This window comes from Natator depressus, chromosome 2 (assembly GCF_965152275.1).
Source record: "Natator depressus isolate rNatDep1 chromosome 2, rNatDep2.hap1, whole genome shotgun sequence".
NCBI classification, from domain to species: domain Eukaryota; kingdom Metazoa; phylum Chordata; order Testudines; family Cheloniidae; genus Natator; species Natator depressus.
In genome coordinates this window covers 120,773,913-120,789,817 of record NC_134235.1, presented here as the reverse complement: position 1 = coordinate 120,789,817, position 15,905 = coordinate 120,773,913, and positions in this window count along the sequence as shown.

The following is a 15,905-nucleotide window of genomic DNA, read 5'->3' as shown; positions in this document are numbered from 1 at the left end:
AAGGATGGCAGTGTGGGTTTCTCCTAATGGTAAATTTTTCTCCTTTCTCTACTTCTCCCCCTGCCCTGTACAAAGGGGAGTACATGAGTCCTAAACTTTGGGATTTGGATGTGGGATTTACCACATTTGCAGGAAGGGCTTTTGCCATTCGTTTTGCCTGCTCAGACTTCTGTATGGTTGGGGAGTGTGTGTAGCAGCCACAACTCCACTCATGTTGCTGGGAGTTGCAGGTGCTCAACACATCTGGAAGTCTGGTCAAAAGGGTCTCAAGCTGGGGACCTAAAAACTGAATCACCCACAATCGCAATCCAAATTTTTCAAAAAAGTGGCCAAAGTTAACAACGCATCACTGAGAGGTAAGTATTACAATTAGAACAGCTCAAAACATTGATACCATATTTTTCTGTTTCTGTTCTCCTCCTCTTACAGATGTAGAAATGACAGAGGTTAGATAGCTTGCCCTAGGGAACAAAGTGAGTCAGTAGCAGGGCCAGGATAAGAATACAGGGATTGCGGGCTCATGTTGACTACTGGTACAACTACACTACCTCTTTCTTTACGTTTGCCAACATTTATAATTGCTAGAGCAGGACTTGAAATCAGAAGATAATTGTTTTTTAATTTTTTGTTACTTTCCCCTTGATTAAAGTATAATGATTCTTTAAGAGGGAACCATGATGGGGAAAACGTCCTTTGAGTATAATCCCAATCAATCCTAAAGCCTTCATTCTGGTGCAGGCTTTTGATGTAAACAGATTTACAGGAAAAATTATCCTATCAGCCATCTGTTCTGGTAACTTCCAGGTGCCAGGTCAGTAGACTGGCTACTGTTGTTACATGCTAGCATCCGTAGGAGACAATAGTACCGAAGAGAGAGTTCCTGTTTGTTTAATTTTTGTTTTATTTGGTTTAGTGTTTTCCACTAACTCCTGTGAACCCTCCTGTGTGTTAATCAGCTGCTTGTACTTGAGAACTTAATCTTTGAGTCACTTGGGTTTAGTCGTTGTCAGGGAATTGACAGAAGTTGCAGTGATAGTGGTGGTGACATTGATGACTGTAATGATTTATTTGTTAGTGTTTGCTAGTATTGGAATTGGACTGATTTGTCAGAGCCCAATGCCAAAGTTTTGGAGTTGGAAAGTGATGGCGGACTGAGTTATTCAAGCATATACACTTTATTTTGCTGATCGGGCAGTTGGTTGGGTGGGGGAGGGTATTGTGGTAGTGCCTTGGACCACCAATCATAGACATGGTGCCCATTGTGCTAGGCACTATAAAACAAAACAAAAGAATAGTCCCTACCTCAAGGAACTTGTAGTGTAAGACAAGAGACAACAGATGGATACTACAAACAGACAAGAGGAACATATGGTAACAAGTGAAAAAAACTGGTCAGGACAGAAGCTGTTGAGTGTTTTGTAGTCGTTGTGTTAAAGGAGAATTTTAAGGAGGGATTTGAAGGAGGACAAAGAGGGGGTTTTGGCGACATTTATAGAGAGCTCCTCCTCTGTTCGAGGGGCAGCCTGGGAGAAAGCACAGAAGTGGTTGTTTGGAAAAGTAACAACTGCACCATGAAGGCTCGACATCATTAGGAAAGCTGAGGATATCCCACTTCAGCTTCTGTTTCTTGTGCCATTTATCCTAATATAAATCTAAGTTTTTGTTCTTTATATATAATGTGGGAGAGGGTGGAGAGTCCAATAACCTTTAGGCTATGTGGATAAACTTGTGGCTGCCTGTCTAAACCAAATCTTCTGACATTCTGTCTTCAGTAGAGAGAATACAAACATGGATAATACAGCAAAGGAGTGAGAGGATTGGGAAAGAGGGAGTGAAAATATACTGAGATGACCGCTGTAGCTCACGAAAGCTTATGCTCAAATAAATTTGTTAGTCTCTGTCAAGGTTCCATCACCACTCTGAACTCTAGGGTACAGATGGGGACCTGCATGAAAAACCCCCTAAAGCTTATTTTTACCAGCTTAGGTTAAAACTTCCTCAAGGTACAAACTATTACCTTTTGCCCTTGGACTTTACTGCTGCCACCACCAAGCGTCTAACAAATATATAAGGGAAAGAGCCCGCTTGGAAACGTCTTTCCCCCCAAAATCCTCCCAAACCCTACACCCCCTTTCCTGGGGAAGGCTTGATAAAAATCCTCACCAATTTGCATCGGTGAACACAGACCCAAACCCTTGGATCTTAAGAACAATGAAAAGCAATCAGGTTCTTAAAAGAAGAATTTTAATTGAAGAAAAAGTAAAAGAATCACCTCTGTAAAATCAAGACGGTAAATACCTTACAGGGTAATCAGATTCAAAACGTAGAGAATCCCTCTAGGCAAAACCTTAAGTTACAAAAAGACACAAAACCAGGAATATACATTCCATTCAGCACAGCTTATTTTATCAGCCATTTAAACAAAACAGAATCTAACACGTCTAGCTAGATTACTTACTAAATTCTAAAAAGACTCCATTCCTTTTCTGTTCCGGGCAAACGCATCACACAGACAGAGAGAACCTTTGTTTCTCCCTGCCCTCCAGCTTTGCAAGTATCTTGTCTCCTCATTGGTCATTTTGGTCAGGTACCAGCGAGGTTATCCTAGCTTCTTAACCCTTTACAGGTGAAAGGGTTTTTCCTCTGGTCAGGAAGGATTTAAAGGTGTTTACCCTTCCTTTATATTTATGACAGTCTCTAAGGTGCCACAAGTACTCCTTTTCTTTTTGCGGATACAGACTAACACGGCTGCTACTCTGAAACCTGAGGATATGAAGGTCACTTTTCAGTGCATATAGTTTAAATGGGCTTATCTGCCAGACACTTTGTACAAGCTAAATTACATTGAGCTCTTTCCATTAACTGTCCTCCATCATATCTGCCTGCCCCCTCCCACTCCCTCTAAGTGGCTGGGAGTGAGATGGACTATAAGTTCCTGTTTTTTTAAATTTTCTCTTTTTTTTCTGAGTGGGCCAGGGTCCCAATGGCAAATCTATCTCTCTAACACCCATCTGCTAAAAAACCCAGTTATTGCTGGAATATGAAAAACCCTGTGTGAATATCATTTGTGTACCACTCATTAAACTTGGAGATAACTTAAATACAGGAATCAATTTTGCTGATTAAAATTACATTTCTATGAGTATCATTGTGCTAGTAGGATTAGTCTGAATGGGGGACTCCATCAGCCTTGCATAGTTCACTAGCCATATATATTTAAGAAAGCAACAAAGTCTATTAGGGTAATTTTAAATCAAAAACCTCAACAGGGAACACATTCCTCTTTGTACTAGTGGTGAGAATTTGTGATGTGAGAATGGACTTTGAGATACAGCCAATAATTTATTACTCTGCCATTTAAGAGAAGGCATTTCTTGCCTGTTCCATTAGGAGCAAGCAGTTTGCAGAAATTAGCATTCAATAATCTTTTAAATTGTTGCTCTGACCAGGAGGACAACTTTCCCCTGCTGAAAAACTTGTTTATAAACTCTCTGCCAATTTTAAAAAAACAACAACAAAAAAACTCTGCAGTTTTAATTTTAGAGAACATTCTGGTTTCTCATTCCGTCTCTTCACGACTGAGAGTGGAGTTTTGGAGGGAAACTATTGAAGAGAAAGTCAGCCTGAGGGGACCCTGTTACACAACAGAGAATGTTCTAGCAAGGGACAAGGTGTTCTTCCCGTGAACCAAAGCTGCATTGGGAAGGGATTGGTACTATTTTAAGCCCAGGGAAGCTGAGTGTGTGTGTTTAAAAGAAATAAAATATATTTAAAAACCGCGTTTGCTGGGGCTTAATGCTAATTACTTCCCTGTAGACCCTAGGACAGGGAGGGTGGTAGGGCTTTTGAAGAGCCCCGATGAGCCACTGCTAACAAAACACTGCTATCCTCTGCTTGCTAGAGCACACTTCATGCCAAATGCGTTTCTGACATATTAATTCAGCTGGGGCAATGCTATCTTTATCGCAGCAGGAGCACTCTGAGGATAATTTCTAATATCTCTGCCAATAAAAGGGTTCTTACAGAAGTTAACTCAATAGCAGCATCTCAGCTAATGCAGCACTTACTTCTCAAATAATTATTTACAGAAATGGGTGGTGGTGGTTGTATTAAAGCATGGAGAGCTTATATTTAACATTTTATTTTTTGTTTTATTTATTTTATTAAATGTTATATAAGTCTAACCCAGCAGCAACCAGAGCCTGCAGCCCAAGGCCCTGCCTTCCAAAATGGAGGATGACCTTTGGTCCTTGCATAATTATAGCTGCCCTGAACAATACATAAGAGGGAATTGTTACCTCTGCATGCTATCAAATGCTAGATTAATGAGCAGCTACTGGTTGAAATCTGTTTGCTTTCTAAGGCCTGGTCTTGGAGGCTTTTCACTAGAAACGTCCCACCACTTCTACCAGGTGTTGAGCACCAGTAGTGGCAAAGGGTGGTAGCAATAGCATAGACAAATGGAATCTGCTTTTAAGAAGCAAGTCTATTTGTCATATTTTGAAGTACGCCTTTGCACACAGTTTTGTAGCCTCCATCTCTCCAGTGACCAGAGGATCATTTTTGAATTAGTTTTAGCATCTTAAACCTTTTGGGTAACTCTAATTTTAGGTTTTATTACTTCAGCTTTTCCTCAAACATTATGTATTAAGGGCCAGATCCCCAGTTGGTATGAACTATTGTAGCTCTAGTAACGTTAGTGGAACTATCCTGATTGACACTAACTGAGGATCTTTAAGAGCTCATTGCTCTGAACCTACTTGTAAACAGGAGAAAACCAGAGATGATAAAAATCACTGAATGCTTACTGGAGGCCGATGAAAGAAGCAGGTTACTTTTAATTTGGATGCTGCTATAGCAACATAGTCAATACTGCATTGAAAGAGAGCGCTAATAAGTTGTCCCCCCACACACACAGATAGACACTCGCTAACCATCATAAAGCAATATCTTTTCTGTAGCCTGTTGAGAAAAATTGCCTACTTCTTGTTTATTGTTCCAGGAGTTAAGATTGTTTTGGAGAAGCTAAAGAAAGCAAAACAAATTCCATCTTGATATAGGACAACTCAAAACAAGTGTCATGTACTACTCAGAGAGATGAAAATTAGGATGTGGTTTAAAAGGATGAGCGTATGTCTTTGTTAGCTATCTGAATCAGATTTCAGAGAAAGAATGAGATTGAAAAATGCCAGGAGATAATATTGTAAAAATTTGCATCCACGGTTACATGAATTTTGCACAAAAAAGACCGATTTTTGGCCATTTTAAAATATTTTCATTTATATGGCGCTTTATGACCCTGGGGGTAGCTCTGTGAATTGCTTGTGTATTGGTGATTTTATTTTTTCAGTGATCCTAGTTTTTTGGTGGAGCAACTTGAAGATATACTGAAGACTACTAGTGATGAAAACATTAGTTTTTTTTCCCCCCAGCTGAGGAAAGAGAATGACTGTAGTTCTAGTATATTGGTAGCTAAAGTGCAATCACAAATTCAGTCAAAGATGTCTACTATTTAGTATGGTGGATGTTTATTTTTGTTTTCAACTCTGGCTATTTATTGAAGAAATAGTTTACTGTGGCTTGAAATTCTCTCTGAAACATGGCCACAGAATCAACATTAGAATTATAAAGGAGTCAAAATGCTGGGTGGGAGGGAGGGCGTGGTGGAAAATGGAATACAATTTGAGCAGGTTAGGGAGGACTGGTTCTATTACAATATTCAAATTCAAAAGTAGAGAGCGGAAACTCAGATTACCATAAAACTATGGTTTCTGGAGAGAGTTCCTCCAGAATGTCTCCAGTAACACTACTTCACTGCCATGAACAGAATCCTAATACAAAGTAATTATATGTTGCTTCTGTACTCCGTCAACCCCAACCTTTCCAGGAGCAGAGTTAGGCAAGTAGGTTACTACACACACACACACACACACACACACACACACACACATTTTCTCAATTTGACCCCAGATTAACATATTGGTCACAGATAATTAATGTGTGAAAATTTTCAACAATAAATTGATGAAAAACCAATATATTTTCAAAGAAACACCCTCAGCTCTACAAAACAAGAAGGAACAATATTTTTATTCAATACAATAACTATAGCCACAAGGAAATACATCATTTTACTATTGTTCAAAAGAAAAGAAAACAAACTGTGGATTTTAGCCCACTCACCATCCCCCACCAGCTATAGACCAGAATAACTGATTAGATACTCCTAAAATCATTTGTATACATATGAAAAATGTCACTCTCCCATCTAAATTGAATCAATAACAAATGCATAATAATCCTACATCAAATACCCACTGTGAAGGGTCGGGCCAGGTGGCTACAGGAGAGTGATAGAAGGCAGATATATTAGCCCCAGGTTAAGCAGGTCCCTTTTCCTTAGGTAAGGTAACAGGGGCAGTTCCAGAACAATCAGGAATTTTCTGGAACCAATTAAGGCAGACAGGCTAATTAGGACACCTGGAGCCAATTAAGAAGCTGCTAGAATCAATTAAGGCAGGCTAATCAGGGCACCTGGTTTAAAAAGGACCTCACTTCAGTCAGTGAGGGGTGCGCAAGGAGCTGAGAGTGAGGGGGCGTACTGCTGAAGGACTGAGGAGTACAAATGCTATCTGGCATCAGGAGGAAGGTCCTGTGGTGAGGATACAGAAGTTGTTGGGAGGAGGCCATGGGGAAGTAGCTTAGGGAGTTGTAGCTGTCACACAGGTGTTACACAAAACACTGTAGACAGCTGTGATGCACAGGGTCCTGGGCTGGAACCTGGAGTAGAGGGCAGACCCGGGTTCCCCCTATCCCCCCAACTCCCTATTGGATACAGGAGGAGTTGACCTGGACTGTGGGTCCCAGCAGAGGGGAAGGTCCCTGTTCTGTCCTCCAGCCCACTGGGTGGACCAGCAGAGACAGTGGGGATTGTTTTCCTCCCTTTCCCCATGCTGGCCAGTGATGAGGTTAGCTGAGTGCATGGTAGGTTTGAGCCACTAGCAAAAGTAGCCAAACTGAGTGCTGCCGTGAATCTCTGAGGCAAATCCACCAATAAGCGCAGGACCCACCAAGGCAGAGGAGGAACTTTGTCACACCATATGTATACACCTACATATAAATATTCTACCATTTCTTGCAGACCAGTATTACACAAAGTATTTTCTAGTATATAATAACAATGCTTGTATCAGCTATCCAAAAACTCCTATTGACTTCAGTAGGATTTAGATCAGACTCAAAGATCTAACCTACATAGAGTACCGCACATAAAGCATACGTATATATTTACCTGTGTACTGATTTATAGATATCCTTAGAAAAATGAAAATAAACTACTAATCTGCCCTCTAAAAATAAAGATTTTTTTTACTGAAATGGATAAGTTTCAAGAAAAAATAGAGTTGAGATTACAGCAAATTCACTAACAAGTTTTAAAAGTACATAAGAGAATATCCAAAATACCACATTTAAATAGCTTAATATCCATGAAAGCAAGAGAGAAATACACAGAATATGTTTTAAAGTAAAAATCCTTTTATATGCTTTGACTTTCTCAATCAGCTTTTGTAGTACAACTATAAATTCATCCTTGAAAATCCAGATATAGTATATGTCTACAACTCTACAGTGATGATTTAGTAGAACTCAAGCAAAATTGTAAGGCACCACTTTCCTTTGGACTGCTATCCAAGCTGAATGTTTGCCCGCTAATTTTTACATTGTCAATATTTGGAAATCTTGTCACATCTCATGATTGCCAATCTCTTCACCACAACTGGATTCCGTTTAATAGACCTGTAGTTATCTATCAAGTCCTTTATGCCTTCTTTAAATTTTCAGCCAACTATCTTTTTTTTTTTTTGGCACTGCATCTAGTGTTCACATGTTAAAACTACTTGTTGAAGGCTTTACTTCAGTCCCTTAAGACTTTAATAGTTATTGCCTTATTTACTGCCATGTGCGAGATCTGTGAATGCATGAAGAGGAAGGATCACTTTTGCCTTCCACATGGGACATACACAATTTGGTCTTATCTAGGGGTGCTTCCTCGGTTGTTCAATATTTCATAGCAGGAGCTGCATAGGAAGGATGGTGGTTGGAAAGCAACTTCTGAGAAGTAATCAGCCAATGAGTGTATGTACGTATTTCAGATTGCTGAAACAGTACAATATTTCACTCTAAATTCTTGGGGAAAAGCTGGTACATAGTCCCTTCTGAATATTAAATGTTGGAGTTCAGCACTGATATGCTTGAAAATCACCTCCATGTAATAAATTCTACAGCAGTTCCTCTCTGATACAAGGGGGTAACTGTGTGTATGTATGTATACAAATATACACAATTTGTTTTCTTTGAGAGCCAGAACAGGCTATCACACAGGTCAAGATAATACATATATTGCAAGTGGCTGTTTATACTTTCTTATCTGCATTCGATTATAAGGCTTTCAGAGCAAGGAGTCCCTGATGATGGGGTGTGTGTGTGTATACCACCTACTGCATCGTGGATACTGATTGGGGACTCCAAGAGCTATTATAATACAGAAATTCCCATAATGTTTTGTAAAAATTAACAGAATTGTGTGAATTACTTGGATACTTGGAGCCTGATTATCTGACAAAGGAAGAACAAGACCCAATGGCTGTAAATTTAATCTAGAATAATTTAGATTGGAAATACGGAGCAAATTTGTAATGGTGAGGGTAATTAACCATTTAAACAATTTACCAAGGATTGTGGTGGATTCTCCATCACTGGTTATTTTAAAATCAAGATTGGATTTTTTCCTAGATGATATGCTCTAGTTCAACAAGAATTCATTGTTGTTCTTTGGAAGTTCTATGGCCTGTGTTACAAAGGAGGTCAGACTAGATGACCACAATGGTCCCTTCTGACCTTAGAATCTATTAATCTATTGTGCAGGATCCTGGGGTAAGGGAGTGATGTGGAGGCATCCTGCCCCAGAGGAAGCTAAAGGAGGCATCAGACTTTACCAATGGGTCTTGCCTCCATGTACAGTCAATCCTTGGCAGCTCTCCTGATTCTGCCAATCACGATGCCAATTGCGATTCTGAAGTTTTGTTTAATGAGGAGCACAACTGTGAACTAGGAGCTGGTCTGAGAACGTAAACTTATTTCAAGTTTGACAAAGAATGTAAGTGGTGGAAAAATCACAACTCTATCAAATTACTATCTGTAGTTTGTGTTATTCAGCTGTTCTTTGCTGCCTGCTGTTTTCCAGTGGATGGCAAAGGCATTACCATTTTTCACTTTGTTTAGTCACTGATGGAGATTATTTTCTTTTTCTCGCTGTTCTGTCATGTCACTTTTGATTAAGAGGGTTGCTTGTGCTTTGATTTTATTTTATTTTAGTGATGCTAGGTGTTTTTTGTGGGGTTGTTTTGAAGCAACTGAAGATAGACTGAAAAATAAGTGATGAAAGTGTTTCCGGTTTGAACCCTAAAATGTCTGAGATCAAGTTAGAACAACTTTGCCTAGTGTTAGAGTTGGAATGCAGCTGGCCACAGTGTGGGTGAACAAGGGTAGGGAAAGCTCAAGGAGCCTTACTCTGTGGACCTTGGCACCTCCATGTAGAGGCCAATCAGAAGTGCAAAGGCTATGCAGGGCCTGTGCTCACAAAAATGAAGAAGGGTGGGCAGGAAGTGGTTCCCAAAAGTCAGGGATGAGAGTATTGAGAGGAAACGTGTACAGCGACTGCCAGTGCTGTAGCTGTGGATAACCACAACACTGCCTGCTTCAGGGCTGTCAGACTATCTCCTCTCTCAAGCACTAAACACACTCAACAAAAGAATGTTGTGCATTTTGTCAGTTTCCATAAATGGCTAGGTTTTCTGGAGAGGTGCCTGAGGAAAGTGCAATATTAAAAATAAAAGACTCAGGACTTTGGAGGGGAGCAAAGGTCAAATTTTTAATGCGTAAGAAGCATAGTAATCCAATGTGCTGGATATGTCATTTATTGCTTGCAGGTGTTAGTGCCACAGACCCTTAAAAGAACACCAAGTTCCTCCAGAGACACAAATTAGTAGCACAGTCACGTAAAGAAGAAACAAGCCCTCAAGCTGGGAACAGCCAGTCTGTTTTGGACAAATTGCCAAATAATAAGCTTTACTGATTTTTTGCGTGTGCACCTCTTTTCCTTGGAGATGTAACTTCATTAGTTAGCGTGTTGAAATATAAATTTTATGCCTGCAGGCTGTCCCTATGTCACATCTTAGAATAATTTATTGAGGGGAGAGATTGGAACCATAAAAATTGGGCAAGTGACCATATGAGACAGGAAGCATTGGTGAGAAACAGAGGATGCACCAGGCAGATACCTCCATTTTGGAAGTCAAGAGAATTTTAGAAGAGAAAAGGAAAATTAAATTATTAAAAGGAAAAAAAGTGAGTCGCAGATGACTCAGGAGATGAGCTGCTGGGCCTTTCAGTTCTGTGACTGATTTTAATCTGGATCACTGCAGTATTGATTGCAAGTAATTACCCTCTGACAGCTCTTTGGGGTCTTCGTGACACAAACTGGTCATCTCAGTCCAACACCTAATGGAAAAGTGTCCACGTCATAAAACATAAATGTAATGAATGAAAATAAAAAGCTGAGAATACTTTAGAAAATATGAAGAATCGATTATTCTCAGTGGCTAAGAAAAATGCTCAATAAACATGTGTTTACTAGCTCTTTTAGGAGATCGCGTATTTCCCTCAGTAATATATCCCATTCCATAGATCTGAAGTGGTCTCAGCTTTTTATTTCTATGGTGTGCTTTGGTCTGTGTGACAGACCTCTGTCCACAGGATTGGGACTGAGACCACTGAAGTATATTAGAGGGACTCACAAACAACTTTTGGGGGGCTGACAGGTTCTTTCAATATAGTTGTGCATTGGATTAGAAGCAGCAGTTTGGAGGTGAAAAGCCCAGTAACTCATTATCAGGGGGGTTTTTCCAGCCACCTTTTTTACTAAAGATTAATTACTATTTGCTCTCCAAAAATGTCCTTATCTGAAAAGCCAGCAGTCTTTAAACCATCTGCCACTGCTCACCTCTTTGACGGCTTGTCACTATGATAAATATGACTGACTGGTTTTAGCATTAGTGTGATGGCTCTTTACAATGTCTGTATTTCCTATTAACTTGTGGCCAATTCATTTTTTTCTGGGGCATTTTTACTGCACATTTAGTCTCTGTGGACTACCGTAGTCCACTGTATTTTAGGGAGGCATTCACCCAGGGTACTACTGGTGCCTGCTTGCCCTTGGGATTTCCAACAGGGGAGAGCAGCTGTAATCTCTGCCAAACAGCCATAAAAGACCTGCTAATTGAGGCTGGTGAGGGGACATGCTGAATCAGCGTATTTCTTTAGCTACTCCCCCTCCTTGGATTTCGCTGCTAATATAATTTATTTTAGGGTGGATGTGGGCACCCTGCAGGCCCCCTTGATGGAAAAGAAGTTGTGGGAACTTAGCTCCACTGAAGCATGACTTTCCTACTATCCTTGTCAGGCTTTCTCCCAGGAGGGGCCCTTCCACTAGGATCTGTGACAAATTCTACTAGTGCAGCTCCTGGAGTGAATTTGGCCTTGTAACTTCATTTACACTCTGCCTGACAGTGTATTTATATGCTTCTTGGGTGACCTGAGCAAATGAATAACGTGATACACCAGGTTGACCTAGACCAATTAACAGTGTGGATCAAACTTTTTGACAATTTGTGTGTTCTGTAGACCAGTTGGTAAATGCTCCCGGCTATTTTTACAAAACAAGCAAGAGACAGAAATAAGAAATGTGTTTAGAAATGACACCAGAGAAGCTGACATCCTTTGTGTGATTGGGTAATAAACACCTTCATATCCAACAGAAAGAAAGCAACAAAGGGATGATATAATCAACCCCTACTATGAACATATTATTTCAAAGATGGGATTATAAAAAGTGACTTAGGCTAGACACTCACACTTCTCGAGTGAGATGGGTACATTCCTTCCTCTTTGAACAGGGAAAGATGGACAAAAGGTAAAGTGATTGATTCTGTAGCTTAAGTTTAGAGTTGTGATGGATAAAGCTTTTAATTTAAGAAGAGGGCAAAGCAGCTCTCAGGTAACTCAGCTAAATTACTTTGTACTTCCCAGGTCTGGACTTGTGTTACAATTTGAAAGAATAAACAAGTCTATGTACTTGTATAGGTTTCACTAAAAAGAATAAGCAAACCGATATTAAGGTTAAATGAACATGTTACTAGGGCTAAAATTACAACTCAGTTTCAGTTGTGACCATCAGATCTTAATTTAATGAAGTTAATAGATTAGTGGGTTGATGACAATGTTGCCTTTGATTGTCAATGTATCAAATCATCCAATTAATACAGGAGAGAATCAAGTCATGAGGTAGACCCCCAAAAAAGAATTGCTTTTCATTTATCCTGCAACAAGATACTGAAGGAGGAGCTTGTTTTCGCTTTAATCAAAAACCACTCATACGTTTCAACAGTGAAAACAGCTTATCTGACATGTCCATTTTATTTTTAGTCCCTGACAGAGATCACCTGGAGTGGTGAACTCCACTTAGCTAGTCTTAAGGAAGAACAGAGACCAAATGGGTTTTTTTAACTCACAACCTCAGTGCTACTCCACACTTCCTCCTCACTGTTGTTATGGTAGCTAATATTCTCCTCTTCTTCTTCCCCTTCGCACTGAGGATAAAAGGTTTACCTGGTGATTTCAGAACAGAAGTAGTTATTGAACAATTCTTACTGCTAACGTTATAACCTTTCCAAATAACACTCTTCCTTAATTGAAGAGGCACTAGCCAACTCTGCCTGATACCTTTTTGTTCTACTGCAGTCACACTTCTGGTGGTCTGGTGAACAAATAAGGACATACAATTTCCAGCTTGTGATTCAGCAGTTAGACTAGCTGCTTTGTTTCAGATCTCACATCCTTAGGTTTGCTTCTCTGACCTCTTTTCCAAGTCATGCAGCTTTTATAACATTCACTCTCACTTTCCGTCTCCCACTTTGGGTGTGAGGGTCTTACTTGCTCAGTCTTTTACCACTACCCCTCTCCACTTCCTGGAGACAAGCCTGCCTTCCCATATTTGCTGAGTATTCCCAGATCCCAGGGCACAAAGGCTACCTGGCAACTTATTAGAGCCTTTCTTTCAGCCTTTCATGGCAGAATCTCTGGTCAACCATGCTTTCTGAAGTAAGGTGATAAACTTCCTCACAGGGGTTACATCTGGATCACACACAGAGGGGTAATTTTTCCAGATTAAGTTGCTTCCAGTAAGGCCTTTGGTCTGGTTACTTGTCACTTCCAGGAGGGAATGCAAATCCACCACATCCTTTCATATGGTGTCTTGGGCATGTCATCCTTATGAAATATAACTTTGTGAATGTTAGCTGCAGGGCTAAACGTTTCTGGATAATGCGTAACCAATTCACAACAGAGCCTCTTCAAATCATTGCTCATTTCAGAGGGAAGCAAGTCAAGTATCTTCTAGGATTGTATGTCATTGCAGACTTCAAAAACTTCACTATAGCTGCTTCTGATATATTTCTAACAAATGTTAGATAATTTTAACTGCAGTGATATGTTAATTAACTCATGAATGGGAGTCAAATTGCTCTAATTGCTCAGCCTCCTCTAAGAACCCACTCATGTCTGGGTTCTCAACCTCAATCCCCCCTTCGGGAAAATCAGTCACATTCATTACAAAGATCTCTCAGGTATCCCAAAATCCTGGTACAACACAATTTGTTTCTTACAAGCACCTGAAATTCTTTCTCCTGCCTTTAATTCACATAATTGATCCTCTGCCTCCTTACACTTCCTGTCTTCCCTACCCAGCCTCTCGCATGTCACATCTAAGGCTTGACTTGAATTTCAGTAGAGCATACATATCAGACCTATCTTTATACCACCCCTGGTGCCACATGCAATGCACAATGAGATCCGTCTTCCAAGTTAGGGAACTTCATGTTCTGCTGAACAATTTGAATGAGTTTCCTTTAACAGATCAGAGTCCCAATCTTCCTGCTCTGAGAGATCAGACTCCAGTACCTCACTGCTCAAATAGTCAAATGACAACCTCTGCCTCTTAGGGCAAGAATATAGTTGGTAAATGAGGTGAATTTGGTGTGTAGTGTCAAATATAAGTGTGGATTTATATCTCACTAGGTGGAATGGTAATTCAAGGAAAATCAACACTTACAGTTCACTCTGTCTCAGCATGGGCTCAATCAATCCCTGGGCAATTTCTGTGTCTCAGCTTCATCAGAGGTGAAGGGAAGCAGTTTGCTTTTTATCAGGACCAATTATTTCTTAAGGGCTTGTCTACTATACAGGAACTACAGCAGGGTAGCTATGGTGCTGCAGTTATGCTTCTGTAACCCCACAGTGCAGAGGCAGATTATAGTTTTGGAAGGTTTTTTTTCCATCCCTGTATGAACTCCATGTACCCATGTGGCGGTAGCCAGCTTAATGGAAGTGTTCTTCCATTGACCTAACAACAGGGATTAAGTCACCTTAACTACGGCACTCAGGAGGGTCAATTTTTCAGATCCTCTGGATGACATAGCTGTATGTGTCTAAATTTTTAGTGTAGATCAGGCCCCAGGTTGAATCCAGACAAAAATATAGCAGTGTAAAACAATTAAAGTTTATGCCAAAATTATTATTTGGAATACTTCATTCATATAATATACACTTTTTAAAAATAAAGATGTCCCACAGTGAGCAGATAAATATGGGAGGAGAAGGAAAGAATGAAATAAGAAAAAATATATATCCCAAGCGAAGCCTATTTTGAAAGAAGAGCAGAAGATGCTCAAATTCCACTAGACTTCTAAATGGGATGTTCTTACATGCTGGTGTTTACATAAAATAGAAACCGTGTAGACACTGGAGTAGCTGGAAAACACTTTCAAGAAGATGCCCTACAGACTGAGCCAGGGCTGGGAATGCCAGGTCTTCTATGATTCACAACCTACCAGGCAGACTTCCTCAGAGTCTGGGATTCCAGAGCATCTAATTGGAACAAAACCAAATTTCAAAATATAAAAATTCTCCATGGTATTGAATTTCCTTTTTTCATCCAGCTCTAGGTTCACAGAACAGAGTTTGGAACCTTTAACACACCATTGTATTAGTGCTTGAGAACGCAGAGAGTGAACCTGATACACATAGCTACATCATCCTAGATGAGCTAAATTCTAAAAGACAAACAAAATTGATGTTAAAAGGAAAATCAGACTTTAAAAATCCTTTCTTCTTGAATAATCTCAGGATTATTAGTGAACCAAATTGGGATTTGTCTTAAATATAATTTTGTATGAAGTCTGTTTCCCTCCAAACGACCCATGTTTATCTGGTCACCGTGCACACCAATGTATAAACAAAGCTTCAGTGATTATGTGATACCTATTATAACATGTTGCCAGAGTTTTTATAGTGTTCTGACTTTTTCCTCATTAGTTATTGTACTTAGATAAATGCAGACACATGGTCTGAATCTTCAGTAATTCAGTTAGGAGCTATTCAACTCCATCAAGGCCAATGAAACCATCTATAAGTATTCTTTAACTCTTGGTAACATGTGTGGTGAAGGCTGACCTTTCCTTGGCGGATTCATCTAGCGGTACCTGCCAGTATCCCTTGGTTAAGTCCAAGGTAGAGATGAACTGGGCCCGTCCCAGTTTCTCTAACAGTTCATCTGTGTGTGGCATTGGATAGTTGTCTGAGCAAGTTACAGCATTTAGCTTATGGTAGTCCACGCAAAAACGTATCTCCCCATCTGGTTTGGGAACTAGAACCACTGGAGATGCCCATGCACTTCCAGAGGGGCGGATTACACCCATCTGTAACATATCCTGGATCTCCCATTCTATAGC